Raw genomic sequence first — 14,689 nt, forward strand, 5'->3', positions numbered from 1 at the left:
AATTCAGGACGTATTTTCAGAAAAATAAAAACTCTTTTTCAAAAATCCAATTTGCTCCCTTCATGCTGTTTGCAGACATATTGGTGTAATATAACCATAATAATAATTTACATTTGACACAACTTCTTATGAAGAAAAATAAATAATAAAGAAATAATCCCATTATGTCAGAGCACCTGACACACAATGTGACTTTTAAACCAAAATTCAACATACCATAATTGTGAAAAAAAGCTCTGACATTGATCAGTTATTATTATTTATTAGAAAACCAAAAAACAAAAGACAACATAATATTGTAGATCTCTTCTTTAGGCTATTTTGGGTAAAGACACATCAACAAATCTGTCACAGAAACAAGGGATTGTGGGAGTTTAGTGACAGTTGGGGAATGGAGAGTGGTGTGCTCTATGGTGAATGAACTCTGGGTGCATACTGGTTCATACTGGCAACAGCTGGATTGCTGAGTCTTTACTCTGCTGCCCCGACCATCGTAAGCAACAGCGGGCTCCAACAGAGGCAGAGGGGGTTTCATCACAGTGTCTCACAAGTTCTAAGAATAATCAGAGATCTGTTAGTGTAGAAGATGTGAAAAAATGACTTGTTTGGAAAGACAGTGGCTTTAAAACAAGGTAAATACCAAACTTGGCTTAAAATATTACAAGCAGTAGTATCAGGCGCAAACCTGTAGATTAAACTGTAGTGACACCTGCTTCAGGCCAACACAAAGGCAACTACAAAATATTACAGCCTGCATTATTAATGAATACACATTACATTGTTGGACACATTTTGTTATTAAACTTGATTGTCTGAAGGTTATACTTTCAATAATCAATGACTTTGCAAAGTGATTCATACTCTTTCCATCTTGTGATCCTGTAAAGAAAATTATGTTGATCAAAGTGATCAATCCAGTGTAAAAGTGGAATCTGTCAGCTTCCAATGAAGAGTCCCTTCATTGTCAGTCAGTCAGGTTGGTATCATAATTTTACATTTTATTTGTCAGTGGAAGAAATTTAATCTTCATTTATGGGTAGAAGGATGAATTCAACAGTGTACACAAACACCATCACAAGTAAAGAGATCTTAAATTTACATATGAGGACATACAACATCTGTGAGGCTTTTAACATAACATTGCTTCACATAGTCGTGACAAAAAAGGCAGCATGGCCATTTTAAGCAACAGACAACTACTTTTCCCACTGAATGTTTGTTGCGCTGTAGACACAGAGCTGCTGCCACATCAATAACCAGTCAACAACCATCTCATAAAAATAGAGCTGTGAGTGTAGCTTAATCTGAATGTGTGTTATGAAGTGTGACATTTATTTGTATAGAGTTGCTTTGTCTATATTGATTGAATTGGAACAGGTTGAGAGGAAATAGATACAAGACAATAAACATGGACAAGCTTCATGTATGCAAAACTGACTAAAACTTTGTTCTTCTGAGAAGCACAAAGAAAAGACTTGGTTATCATAAGGTGAAGATTTCTGTAGGGTGAGATGTTGGGATCTCTTTGGCTTCTAACATCCAGGCTGCACCTTTCAAGACCTCAATTTTGAAACCCTTTGAAGCAGAGAATGACTTCGGTCCACCTAAATGCAGAAGCACCATGAAGGTCATGGATGCTGGGTTCTCAGGCGAGGCTTTCAGAGGTGACTATCTGTCAGCCCCAGACAGATATGTAGACTCCTCTGCTGCCAGCACAGCAAAGATGGAAAAGCAAATGAAAAGTTCAAGCTTTCAAATGCATTTGGTTCTGAAGTAGAAACGAAGAAGCATTTCGGTTATTTCTTATTCCAAATTGTTCAGATTCTTTTTGACTTCATTTCAGCTTACAGCTCTACTTTTTACTTTTTTTTTCCTCCCCTCTCATTTTTCACTCTTTATTGAGCCTAGGATTTTATAGGACACTGTTTACATGGATGTAAAAATTAAGACAAATAATTCAAATCTGGCCTAATCTACACTTCACCATTTCATCCTAAAACACACTTATGGGCAAATACTAAGCTTCATTTTGCCAGCTTCAAAGTAAAGAAGCTTTCTCCCTGCAGGCTGGTGGTCTGGGGCACCCGGTGAACTCTATTTTATCCTCCTGGTATTTTAAATCAAGTAAGAAGGACAGAGCTTTATCTGTCTTTATGCTCTTTTAATTACAAACGGCTGGCTGGGCTCTACTCTCCAGGGAACAGAGGTGAAGCCAGCATGTCAGAGCAGCTGCCACTCTGCTGGCAGCTCAGTATCAACCTAAACATCCTCAAACAGGGAGAAAGAAGGCTGGTGCTCGAGGTTAAAGCAAAGGTTATATTTCTTAACATATTAGCTACAGACATCTGCCAATCACCACACACAATCTGTACGTAATAGGAACAGGTCAACCGTCTATGTTAACATTCTCTCCAGACTGATAAAGGTGATTCCATCAATCAAACACTGCTTTGAGTTGCAGCTGGAGTGAACTTCTTAACTTCTTCTGAGGTCTAGTTCAATAAGGCTAGTGGGTGGTGATGGACAGATCTCAGATCAGACAGTAATGGTGATTACCTTGAGTGGAACACACAAGCAGAGACAAGACTTCAAATCAACTTTTGTGACTTGGACTGCGTTTACTTCATCCCTATTTTATAACTAGAAGAAACTGCACAGGAATAATAACAAAATGCAAAAACATGGCAGTTTCTTTGTCTCTTTTTATAGCCCATGCACAAAACAAAAAGTCTGTTGCATCCTCTTTTATCTGCTCAAAACGTGGTTATAAACTGGCAAACATTCATAGCTGAAAGCCTTTTACAAGAAACAAAATAGTGGGCACTTAAAAGAGATGAAGTTTGTGCAGAACAAGTGACGAGAACCACAGCAATTAGAGCACTGCTAATTAAAAATCACTCTTTTTACAACTGAGCAGTTGAATTTAATTATGTTTATTGTCCCAAAACCCCCCAAAACTCATAAAGATAATGAGGCTAATGAGCTGCAAACATTTTGGTATGAACAGAAAGAAATCTCTCTTTCATAACAGGTTATAAATTGATTTTTATTTTGGGTCAGGCTGCTGTCACAAATCATGTGCTCCCAGAAAGCTCCATGACAGAAGTCACAGCAAAACAGAAAGTTAGATCTCACACTAGTGCATACCAGGGTAACCTGTGAAACAAAGCTGCTGCTTCATGATTTTATTCCGCTATCACGGAGAGTAAACCCTAACTAAAGAGAATTATCGGGCAATATGACTCCAGTTATTGCCTTTGGCCATGCTTTAATAAGAGTCGAGTTTGCAGCAGCAGAGGCAGCTGTACGAGAAATTTGGCAACTTAAAGGGCATCAACATGCCCACAGGAACTGGCACTTAATTCCCAGTCAGCTGCACTGACCTGCCATCAGAGTCAGCTAGAGTCCATATAATTAGTATGGTTGAGCATGCAGCAATCGACTACAGTAACATAAGTGGATTATGTATTTATGCAAATTTTTGACACCAGGCCACTTCTAGCTATGCAACTGAGCAGTAATATAACACATAAACTGATATTTTTATCCTTTTTTCCACTTCATGGTGATAGACTTGTGATGTAACCTTGGGCTCCATTTGCTAAGTCTTGGACAAATTTCTTTCTTCTTCTTTCTATTTTTATTAACCGCTAATTTAAAATACATGTGCATGAAAACATAATAACAAAAGAAGACAAAGAAAAGGGGGGGAAAAATTAACATCAACATGACTTCCTCGCTCTCTCTTTCTCTCTTGCTCTCTTTAAAAAATAAATACATAAATAAAATCAACACTAACTCAGTAACCCAGTATGGCAAAATGTGACATCAATCACTTTAGCCTAAGGGACCATGTGTGGCAAGTTTGAATGAGACCAGGTTCTGCCTCCTGTCTTCTCATCGGCTAACTTTAATTACAGATACAGAGAGATCAGGACCTGGGTAGAAACAAGCTTGATGATCCTGACAGATATTGACTAAAGGTGTTTCCAGCTAGCAAAATCACCTCATGATCTAACCTAAGAGCACAAAGGCACCCGGAGGTATTGGGTTTTATCTCCAAAATTACTGACCTGAGGATTCTGAAGATCAAGAACGTTTCAACATTGAACGCTGATGAATTGCAGCAGGCTTGTATTAAATTCCTAAGAGACAAAGAAAGACAAGGCAATAGAGTCTTCAGTATGACAATGTGTGTGTGTGTGTGTGGTACAGTGTGTTAAAAAAGGAAGGTTTCCAGCTGATGATAAATGAACCATCATGGGACTTCAGACAATGTTTTATAACAATCCCTTCAGCAATGCAGTGATGCAGAAAGCCCAATTAATAGAGATTTGCTCCTTTTCCACAGACCTCCTTTTCCTTCTTAATTAAAACAAGGTGATTGAAAATGAATGAATCACTATGCAGATATATAAAGAAGCTATTGTTTTTTTTTTAATTGGATATTCATGAAATAGGAAACTTATCAGAAAAAAATTACAGCACAACAGAGTTAGAGCAAGAAGGTTTAACTTTGGGTTTTGGCGGTCTCAATAGCCTCCCGATGTTATGGATATTTGAACAATAACACTATTGTTTAAATACAACAAAAGTTTTTCCAGTTAGAGTTTGAGTTTTTGGAATATAATTATTATTATTTATTTTTTTCTTTTTTAGATTGCTTTGGGTCCAAACTTTCCCATGGTCTGTACCCCAGGAGAACTGAGATAAAAGAGCTTTTAGACACAGCAGCCACAGAAGTCTCACTACAATAAATCTAATTTCAGATAGATGGGACAATAATGGCTGTGAGCCCAGATTTGTTCAAATGTAGAAATTAAAAAAAAAAGACTTTGACCAGGTCCAGGCCCACAGAGTCTATAGCAGAGTTAGGTAGTGGTGCAAAAAGCAAAGGTTATGGGAGTGCTGGTGCTGGATGCAAATATTAATAATGAAAACAGTTTCATTATACCACAGCCACATTAAAGATTGTCATCTTACCTTGCATAACAGGCTAATGACATAAAAACAGTGAAAAATGAGGTAAAGTAAATGGGTTATCGAACAGAAGGTTTAGCTGCTGTATTTATCTCTGCAGTATGGCAGGCAATACAGATAGAAAGAATAGATGTCCAAGAATCATTATGAGTTACAATGACAGCTGTAAATGAAGATTCCATCTCAACCAAAACGATTTCCCAACAAGAGAGTTTCAAATCAATAAGATTCAATGTCTCACTATGGGCTTGACTCCAGGATGATCTAATCTTTTCTCACTAACATTTTTTTTATTTAATAACAAAAAACAAAAGAAAAAAGAATATGAAGTAGAAAATAATAACTAAACAAACACATGCTGGATTATAAAACTACACAGCCTTAGGAATACCATACTATTTTGCTTTTAAAATGGTACTCAGAGTACTAATTAAAAATGTGGGAATATCACACCTACTTTGTTTAAAATGGGAACTGAGTTACTGAACTACCAGACTCACGTATATATTGGCTTTAGGTATGCTAAAAAAAGCACCACACACACAATCTCATAATCACCATCAATGTGTACTTGTTGAGTCATGAATAAATGCTTTCAGTGCCAGACTCTTACTCTATCATCTTCATGCCTCAACAGAGCCTGAGATTTATTTAGCCAGGATACATTTTTCCAGTCTTTACCCATTGTCTACAGAGACAGGTCCTAGATGGCAAACATGCAGAGCAACTACAAGTATTCCAGCTAAACATCAGGAAGGAGGATGAGAAGTTCAAGAAGAACCAGGTGCTTAAGGAATAAAAGGAAGAGATGTGGAAAAGTGAGTACTGTGGTATCAATGCTAATTGGATTATGAGGAGCTGTGACCTCAAATCTGTGGAAGTGGTGGCAGCAGACTCCAGGTACAATCGAGATGAAATCACTGGCAAGAAATGGTGCAGTCCGAGGAACTGGTGCACAGAACCAACCTGGTGTGGCTCCATCTTTAGGATTGACATGAAAAACTCTACATGCTTTTCAAATAATTGTTTTTTCCTCTCATACAAATGTTTTATTCAAGACATGTCTGTTCATCAGTTTGCCCAGTTTCTCACCTTCAAATATTGTCTGACTAAATTAATGTCATGTCTGTTATTGATGTTGCTCTGCTCTGCACACTGGGGATCCTTGCTGCTGTCCTCTCTGACTCTATCATTTCTTGTTTGCACATGGGCATGGGGGGAAGCCCCAGAATGGAGCCAGACCACTAAATATAAACTATTATAATGGCAGATGGTTATGACTATTTTTCTAATAAATGTTCCAGACTCTACTACTTATTGACCCCTACCGTCATTACACTTATGACCTCCTTTACACCTCTTCTTTGACAGACAACTCCTATTTATGGCTGAACAGTCATGATGTTGCACCCATGCATCAAAAGTGTTTGTTTCCACTCATTTCTTCCTAAACTAATGTAGCCATGCGTAATAATTAGTGAAACATTTGTCTTTACATTCTATCACCACATAATGAAGCTGTTAAATACTTATTATTCTAATGAGCATAATTGTAGAGTGAGCAAAGTGGTTAAGTAGTTTTTTAGAATACACACAATTATCCTGAAAAAAAGAATTTTAACTAACAAGTGTTTCACTGCTTTGGTCTGTTATGATGCAATGTCTTTCTACAAAGAAATATTAGGAGTAACAATCTCTGCAGAGGCCACCATGTTCCCAACCCCCCTCTGCTTTTAAAAGATAAGTGTTTTATATGCAATTTTCTGCTCAAGTAAGCTCCTTCAAGCATGCTACACAATTAAGCACAGTAATGGCTCTATTGCATTTGATGTACTGCACATGTCCCTTAAGACCTGAAAATATCCCTTTAGTGCGTACAGGTGCAAAAGGCACATGTACAGTTCACATTTACAGTGGTCCATGCTGTCTGACTTCGATGCAACAAGGACTGACTGACTGGTGTTAGATTGCAAACATACTTACAGATTAGATGCAAGAACTGAAGTATAACCTAAATGGGTTTACTCTTCCTTTTTCTTTACAGCAATTCTATCTAAAGGCTAATTGCAATAAACTGTCATTTAAAATGTCTGCATCTTGACAACTGTGACTGTTTCTCTGCATCAGTGACTGATAGTTAAATCATCCAGAACTACAACAGAGAATAAGCAGCATGAAATCAAATATCCTATTTTTCCACAGCCCTAACACCCAATCAATTACTGACTAATGTTCAGTGGCACATTGAGGAGTTAACAGAGAGTCGCTGTAAGTAGAAGGTATCCATCATTAGAATAATATTCCGATTTAAATGCATGGACAAATGTATTGATATGAGGATGTCAGACGCATTTATATAAGAATGTTGAGTCTGTGTTCTGATAATTGTGCAGATAGCTTTTGTGGTTCTAGTCAAACATTAACTGCAGTGTGCTCCTGTATAAAAAGGATTGGCTGTGAAATTTCTAGCTTCTAGTAGTTGCCCAAAGTCCCACTCTCTAAGGAGAACACAAAACTGGAGAGCTTTAAAATAATTTGCTCATACTTCACATAATAAACTGGACCTTTAATGTATAAACACAGACACCTGCTGAGGGCACCATGCTCCACATGTCAGATAAGAAAACACTTTCTGTCAGAAGTATTACAAAATGTTTTCACACACACACACACACACACACACACACACACACACACACACACACACACACACACACACACACACACACACACACACACACACACACACACACAAAAATCATACTTTTTTCCTTTACTGCACTGTTGTCTTTCTCATTTTAAATGAAAGTCAGGCCACTGGTTTCATTCCACATGCTAAAATATAGCTGAGAGTGCTGATCTTCCCTCAAGCTTGTTTCAGGGCAAAGCTGTCTAGCTGCTAGAGCCGCCGTTGTGCTTGTGTTAAACAGCTTCATAGTAAAAGCACTAGAGGGTTGTTATACATCGATGCAAAGCTGTGATATCTGGTACAAATATGACTAAATGTGTGCAAAAAGTTCTTTTTGAATGACAGAAGGGCAGAATGAAATATGAGTCATAAAAGTCTGCATTCTCAAACACTTCTCAAAGCAAAGCATGTGAGTTATTTACTGGCCTTGGGATGGGGGTAACATATCAACCCTGTTTTATGCTACCCTCATGATATTTTTCTCCAGCCTATGTGCATACTACACAAAGCGTTGTTTCTCTGTCACGGCTGGTTTGCTGAGCTTAAGGTGTTGTTTTCAAAATGTCTGTTGCAGCATCCGTAATCCATTTAAGGGATCTCTTAGAGCTGTTGCATTCTTTTTTTTATATTATAATGAAAGCAAAAACAAGCAAATATCTTTAGGAACATGTAGAAATTTAAGTGCAGACTATACGTGAACTGTAACATACAGCAGTTAGGTCATAAAGCTTTCCCATGAGAGGGCCAACTATTTACAACAAATACTGGCTTTATGTGGAGGTGGCTGAGATATGCACAGTCACACAGGAGAAAATCCTCATTTCTTTGAGACAGTTTAAGGAAGAAATTGATGTTTTCTTCAGCTTTCAAGGAATGTGCTTCTTTTTAAGTGCAAAGCTATGAATTAGTAGTCGAAGAGCAGTGTCTAGAAACAGGAAAACTAATGCAATGTTATTGCCATAGTATTCATTCCACACTGCAGGAAAAAATGACTCACTGTGGATATATATAATAACTTTATATGTATCAAAGGAAAATTTGATAATATGAGCATCTGTTAATGAATGTTTACTCACGACTTCATACAATATCTGATATGGCACCATGAGACTTAATACACACACAAACAGATAAATGGGAGGGATATACTTTGAATAAGTCAGAACAAAATATGGTTTAATTGTCCTGGTATAATAAATCCTTCATGAATCTGTTTCACTGTATACAGCGATGCTTTCTTATATCACTGTGTCATCAAGAAACAAAGATTTGATCCTGATGTTTGTTTTTAAGTGCATTCGAATTCTATCTAACACAAAACCTGACAAGGACACGAAACTGAAATATGTATTATATGCATTAAGAATTAAAGATTAATGTATAATCTTATATGTTAATGTATATGATTTATTACAAAATGTCACCCAAAATATAAATGAAACTGGTGTGCTGTGTGCTGACTCTTATCTACACATACAATAGCTAACTGACAATAAAAACTTATACCAGATATGATTTCTTGTTAAAAGGCACAACCACTTTACTTATATAACCCAGTTTTTAATATAAGACAATAAACTGCATATCAGCTAGTCACACAGAAGCAGGTTTATAAGTAACAAACCAGACATAAAATTCAGGGGTGAGGTTAGGTCAAAACCTGACCTTGGGTAAATAAAGAGCCAATTTATATGCAAATGAAACCACTGGCATTTGCTGTAATTGCAGTTTGTGGTGCTCAGAAGAAATAATACAACAGCAGCACCTTTAAACTGCAAAGATGAAGAAGGAAAGAAAACAAAAACAGACTGTAGGCTGAAATGTTCAGGATCTTAATAACGCAGTACATTGCTTTGTCAAATCTTGTTATTCAGCCTGATATGGAAGCGATTTCTAAATGACCACATCTATAAAGTCTGTCCAAGTTCAGAAACCTCATGTTGCAGCTGCTGAAGCTGCACAAATTGGGAAAGACTTTTTCATAATCACTTTGATCACAGGTCAGTTCAAAAACACAGTAAAAATAACTCAATGCATCACTGCTCCAGTAAGATGAGAAGCTGTGAAAGGCAGCAAGAATTTATTTTATTGTTTTATTTTTTTTTTATTTATTAATGTAAAAGCTGAGATGCAAGAACCACAAAGAAACTTGATAACAAAGTCATGAGCTTACACTTTCATAATTTAGCTGAAGAAGAGGATCTTGAAGGGAATTTTATGTTTGGATTGCATAAAGGAGAAATTAGTATTTAATATGTAATTTACAGCTTTCAGACTTCTAGTTTGGAGAATCAGAAGCTTTTCTGATGAGCTAGCTTGAGATAAAAGCTGCTCACAACAGGTTCAACACAAAAGTTAATATTTGAATCTAAAACAACTCAAATAAAAAATGTTTCAGGGGAAACTGAGCAAGAATTCTATTAATATTTACACTTTATTATTGCTGCATCAGACATTTGTTTACATGTTCTCAGCTTTGGAGCGTCCATTAAAACAAACAAACAAACAAACAAACAAACAAACAAACAAACAAACAAACAAACAAACAAACAAACAAACAAACAAAACAAAACAAAAAAAGGTCCATTTTGCAACACTGTGGCAATAATGGTGTTACATGGATCCAGTCTGTGTAACAATCTGAAAAAGAATTTACACAATTTAAACATCAACAAAGTAGCTCTAGTTCTAACAAATTTTTAAAGATTTACGTTATTTAGATTATGAAAATTTAGCTTTTCTGATGGCTCCCATTGTGAGAAAGTTTTCACATAAACACACACACACACACACACACACAAACACACACACACATCATGTGATTCTCATAACAGAGAGTGCTCGGGCTGCTGTCTACTTCAGGAACTATACTGAGCTCAAACTGTAAACACACAACCCCTCTTCATTAGGAACAATGAAAAGGAAAAAGAAAGAGAAGGCAGTAGAATGTGCAAGTGTATTAATTCAGGTCTATATTGCTCTATATCAAGAAAATATTTCAGAGATCCATTTAATAATCTACTTTAAACACTCCTGTTATTACATATTTGCATGTTTGCAAGTGAGAGAGAGATATCTAAAACGTATCATTCCCAGCAAACGTCCTTACAAGAGACAGTAAAAAGCAAACTCAAGATATGCTCACCTGTACTGCTTGCCACTACTGTGGCTGTGTGGTATTGATTTCTCCATTGATTTAACCAAGACTTTCTTCAACTTTCTCATTATTTCATGAGCCTGCTGAGCTTCGGTGTGACTACTGGTATCGCTGTGAGTGCCCCCTCACATCCTGGCTCCCTGTCCCTGGTGGGGTGGTTATTTGAGAGCAACTCTGCTACCCACAACACGTTAGCTGTGGGTTAGAAGTGCTGGAACACCAGTGGGAAGAGAAGACATTTCTAATGAGCAGCACTGGGATTATCTTGTGGAAAAAGATGAGCTGCAGCAAAAAAAAGTTCTCACCATTAAGAACAAAGTTGACTCTTCTTTTAAAATAAATATGAACAGTGGAATATTTACCTTGCAGAAAATATGCTCAGTGTGTACGAACAAATAAAGAGGTAGAATGCATTTTGACTTTTTAACCTGAGCAAATTTAGAACCTATACTGCAGCTTGAAGGCATTGCATGACTCAATTTTTAACGTGTTTGAATTTTGACTTGGGCCTCGGTGGTTTCTGTTAGAAAAGAAGATTTTAGAAGAAGATGAATATCTTATGAGCTCTATAAATAATAAATCTTCTTAGACCACTTGCTTAGTTTGGCACTTTGCTCTGTAAGGATTGTCAGTCTAAAAAGCACTTTATTATTCCAACTGTTTCAAAGTCTGCAAAATTCTGTTGAATATTATTCCCTCAAAATAGAAAACTTACTTTCTCTAAATCCCCTAAAGTTAAAATGACTTTGACAGAGACCAAGACTTTGTATAATTTTGATGAATATTCAAATATTAAATCATTCTTTAAAAGCAGAGCAAGTTTTCACTGAGAAAATCTTGAAAAGCAACGTAACCCAGATTCAGTTATGGATATAAGACCAGACAGGAGAGAAGAAGAGAGTGACAAAGTGAGAAGATCAAAACCCCAGTGGGAAATATAGCACATCAGTTATGATGGGATGAGCTGCAATGTTTCATCAGCTGTTGCTGTGCATCCTTCAGCTCTTCAAAGCACAATGGCTCTGCAACAATAGTTTGTTATTAGTCAATTATGACAACTAGATACAAACCTATCCGGCTAGGGCACGAAAATACCTAAAATCTTTCGGACTAAACATCAAGCTGAAAATTCTATTTAAAATTATTTTAACATTAAGATGCCAGTGCTCTGAGCTTCATTTCTGTACAAGATCTCACATCTGATTATAATTTTTTAAATTATTTCAAAGAAAAAAATTATAATCAGAAAAAATAGTAAAATAGCAAAACATAAAAAGAAAAAAAAAGTATTCAAATAGGAATGACAAGAAAAATTGGAGAGAATATTTTGTTTGATTTACATACTACTAGAAGCTGTTATATGCAACTGCTGCATGCATTGTATTTGCCTCCTGATTCCAGCTACTTTTAGATGAAAACTTCATAAGTCTTCCAAGTTCCACCCACATTTCCACCTTGCAGCCAGCATTAGCTGCATCCACATAGTTCTGTGTGGTTATAAATGAAGCAAAGTTAACCGTCTGTTGTGAGGCCATGCACCATAATTTAAAACTGAATGTTAGAATCTTTGTTCAGCGAAGCAGCATCAGGATAACACAGTACAGAGAGATTTTATTGCAGTTAATTACTAAACAAATCATTGAGTTTGATTTAATATTCAGCACAAATGGATTCTTTTTTAGAAACCATTACCAAGCTAATTTAAATATGCAGAGTAATGTTTATCTTTTTAGTGATTTTTTGATGGGGATGGGTTTACCACAGACTCATTAGATAGACTCAATGCTGTCTCCAAAGTAACCAGTTTTCCAGGAAAAATGGTTTTCCTAAACTCAACCAAAGATTCCAGTTTCAAAATTTGAGTGTTAAGTTGGGTTTTAATTTCAGCCACAACTGTCAAACTCAGGGAGAAGTCTGATATTTTATTCCATAACATCCATCTGGAGACACTATTACTTGTTCAAATCCCAACCAAATACACATGCAGATCACAACCATGAATACCCTTTTCTTTAAATGTGATGGCAAGAGCTTCTAACGTGTTACGTGTTAGAATGTGATGTGTTAGGAGTAAAAAGTCAGTTACAGTAATTTGTAGCTACTTGTCCATTCCACCATTAGATCAGGTTAAATGTCTAAAGTAGCATCTCATGTAAGGGGTATTTTCAGCCTTATCACAGCATGATTTTATAAATGATCAATTTTACAGAGGTAAGTCAGCCAGGGTCCTGGACTGACTGGCTGCATGCAAGTTTCTCCAGCTTCCCATGTTTTCCAAACATTAAAGCAAATTTGCAAATATTGCAAATATGCATTACATATAAAAAGAAAAAGAAAAACGGTAATGTTTAGATGCACAGCGGTCTGGGTTTGAGCCATTTTGAGTCTAAAATATCATCAATTTACATGCTAAGGTCAAGACAAATAACTTGCCAACAATTGTCCCTACTCGGGGTTCACAGATCGAGGTTATATCATGTTACATATATCTTGGTATTTTGACTGAGGACTCTTTTTTGTTTTAACCCCAAATTTTCATTAAATTGTAAGAAGGTTGTAATTGAAGCTCGGCTTTTATTTCAGGATTAAATTCTGTACTTCATTTAAATCCCAAAAGAGGCTGGTTGCTTCCATCTTTCTTTCAGTTTTGGATTATAGTGATGTCATGGATATGCATACCTTGTCTCAATATGTGCTCTAAGTAATGTGAATCGCAGGGCTTTGAGCATCATCACAAATTTAGATCTCTCACTCATCAGTGTTATACAAGTATGTTCAATGGTCTTTGTCAACACATAAGTTGAGACACTAGCATATTCTTGCTTGCCAGGTTATTCTTGGTGTACTTCCTTCCTACCTCTCAACTTTCCTCCATCAGAAGAGCTCGGAGTCCTATCATCTTCTTTTGCAGGATTCTTTTATTTATTTTTTTTTAAATCTTTCCCAAGGGTTGGAACAGAGCTGGTGAAAAAGGCTTTCATGTACTGTTCCTTTTGCCTGGAACAAACTACAAAAAGACATGAAACTTTATGACTTGGTCTCACTGGACAGTTTTGAGAAAATGTTGGATAACTTGGAGACAGAGACGTCTGTTTGCAGATGTTCTGCTTGATCTTTTGGGTTTTGTAATTGTGATACAATAATGAGTTTATGTGTGTGTTTGGGTGATTGTACATTTTTAACTGTACTGCTGATGTCTTGGCCAGCACACTCTTTAGATTTTAAAGTTTATATATATATATATATATATATATATATATATATATATATATATGTATATATTAGGACTGTCAAAAATAACAGTAACGGCAGTAGCTAAATTATGTAATCAATTGCGTTAATATTTTTAACATAATTAATGCAGGCATGTCGTTAAAAGCCCAAAACATCTGTCATTTTGCCGTTATGGATGGATTAGAGAATAAAAAGCACATTTATGGAACAACACATGGGTGTCACCTCCATGGAGGATGATAGTGATTTAACACCCACACATTTTGCGTTGAGAACGTTCCACACCGGCATTTTTTCCCCTGCATTGTGAACAAACATGGCTGTTCTAGTGGCTCTCTGGTCTACTCTGTGTCTGCTCCTCCTCTCTGTCTCCTGTTGTTCTGTGAATCTTCACGGCTTACTGTGATCAGCTGATTGGCTTTCTTGTCGCTAGTACTGTCTCTCTTGTAGCGTTTGTTTGTCATTTAGGTGAAAAGGAGGAATCTAGCGGATCATGGTTCATACTAGCACATATTTACCCCAAAGTACTGTTTTTGTCAGGAGCTTCTCTAACACAAAGCTAACATAATCCAAGGGAAGCTGGAGCCCAGGAACAGAAACGAGCTATTAAAATGAGGTCAAATTTATGT

Source organism: Melanotaenia boesemani, chromosome 22 (assembly GCF_017639745.1).
Source record: "Melanotaenia boesemani isolate fMelBoe1 chromosome 22, fMelBoe1.pri, whole genome shotgun sequence".
NCBI classification, from domain to species: domain Eukaryota; kingdom Metazoa; phylum Chordata; class Actinopteri; order Atheriniformes; family Melanotaeniidae; genus Melanotaenia; species Melanotaenia boesemani.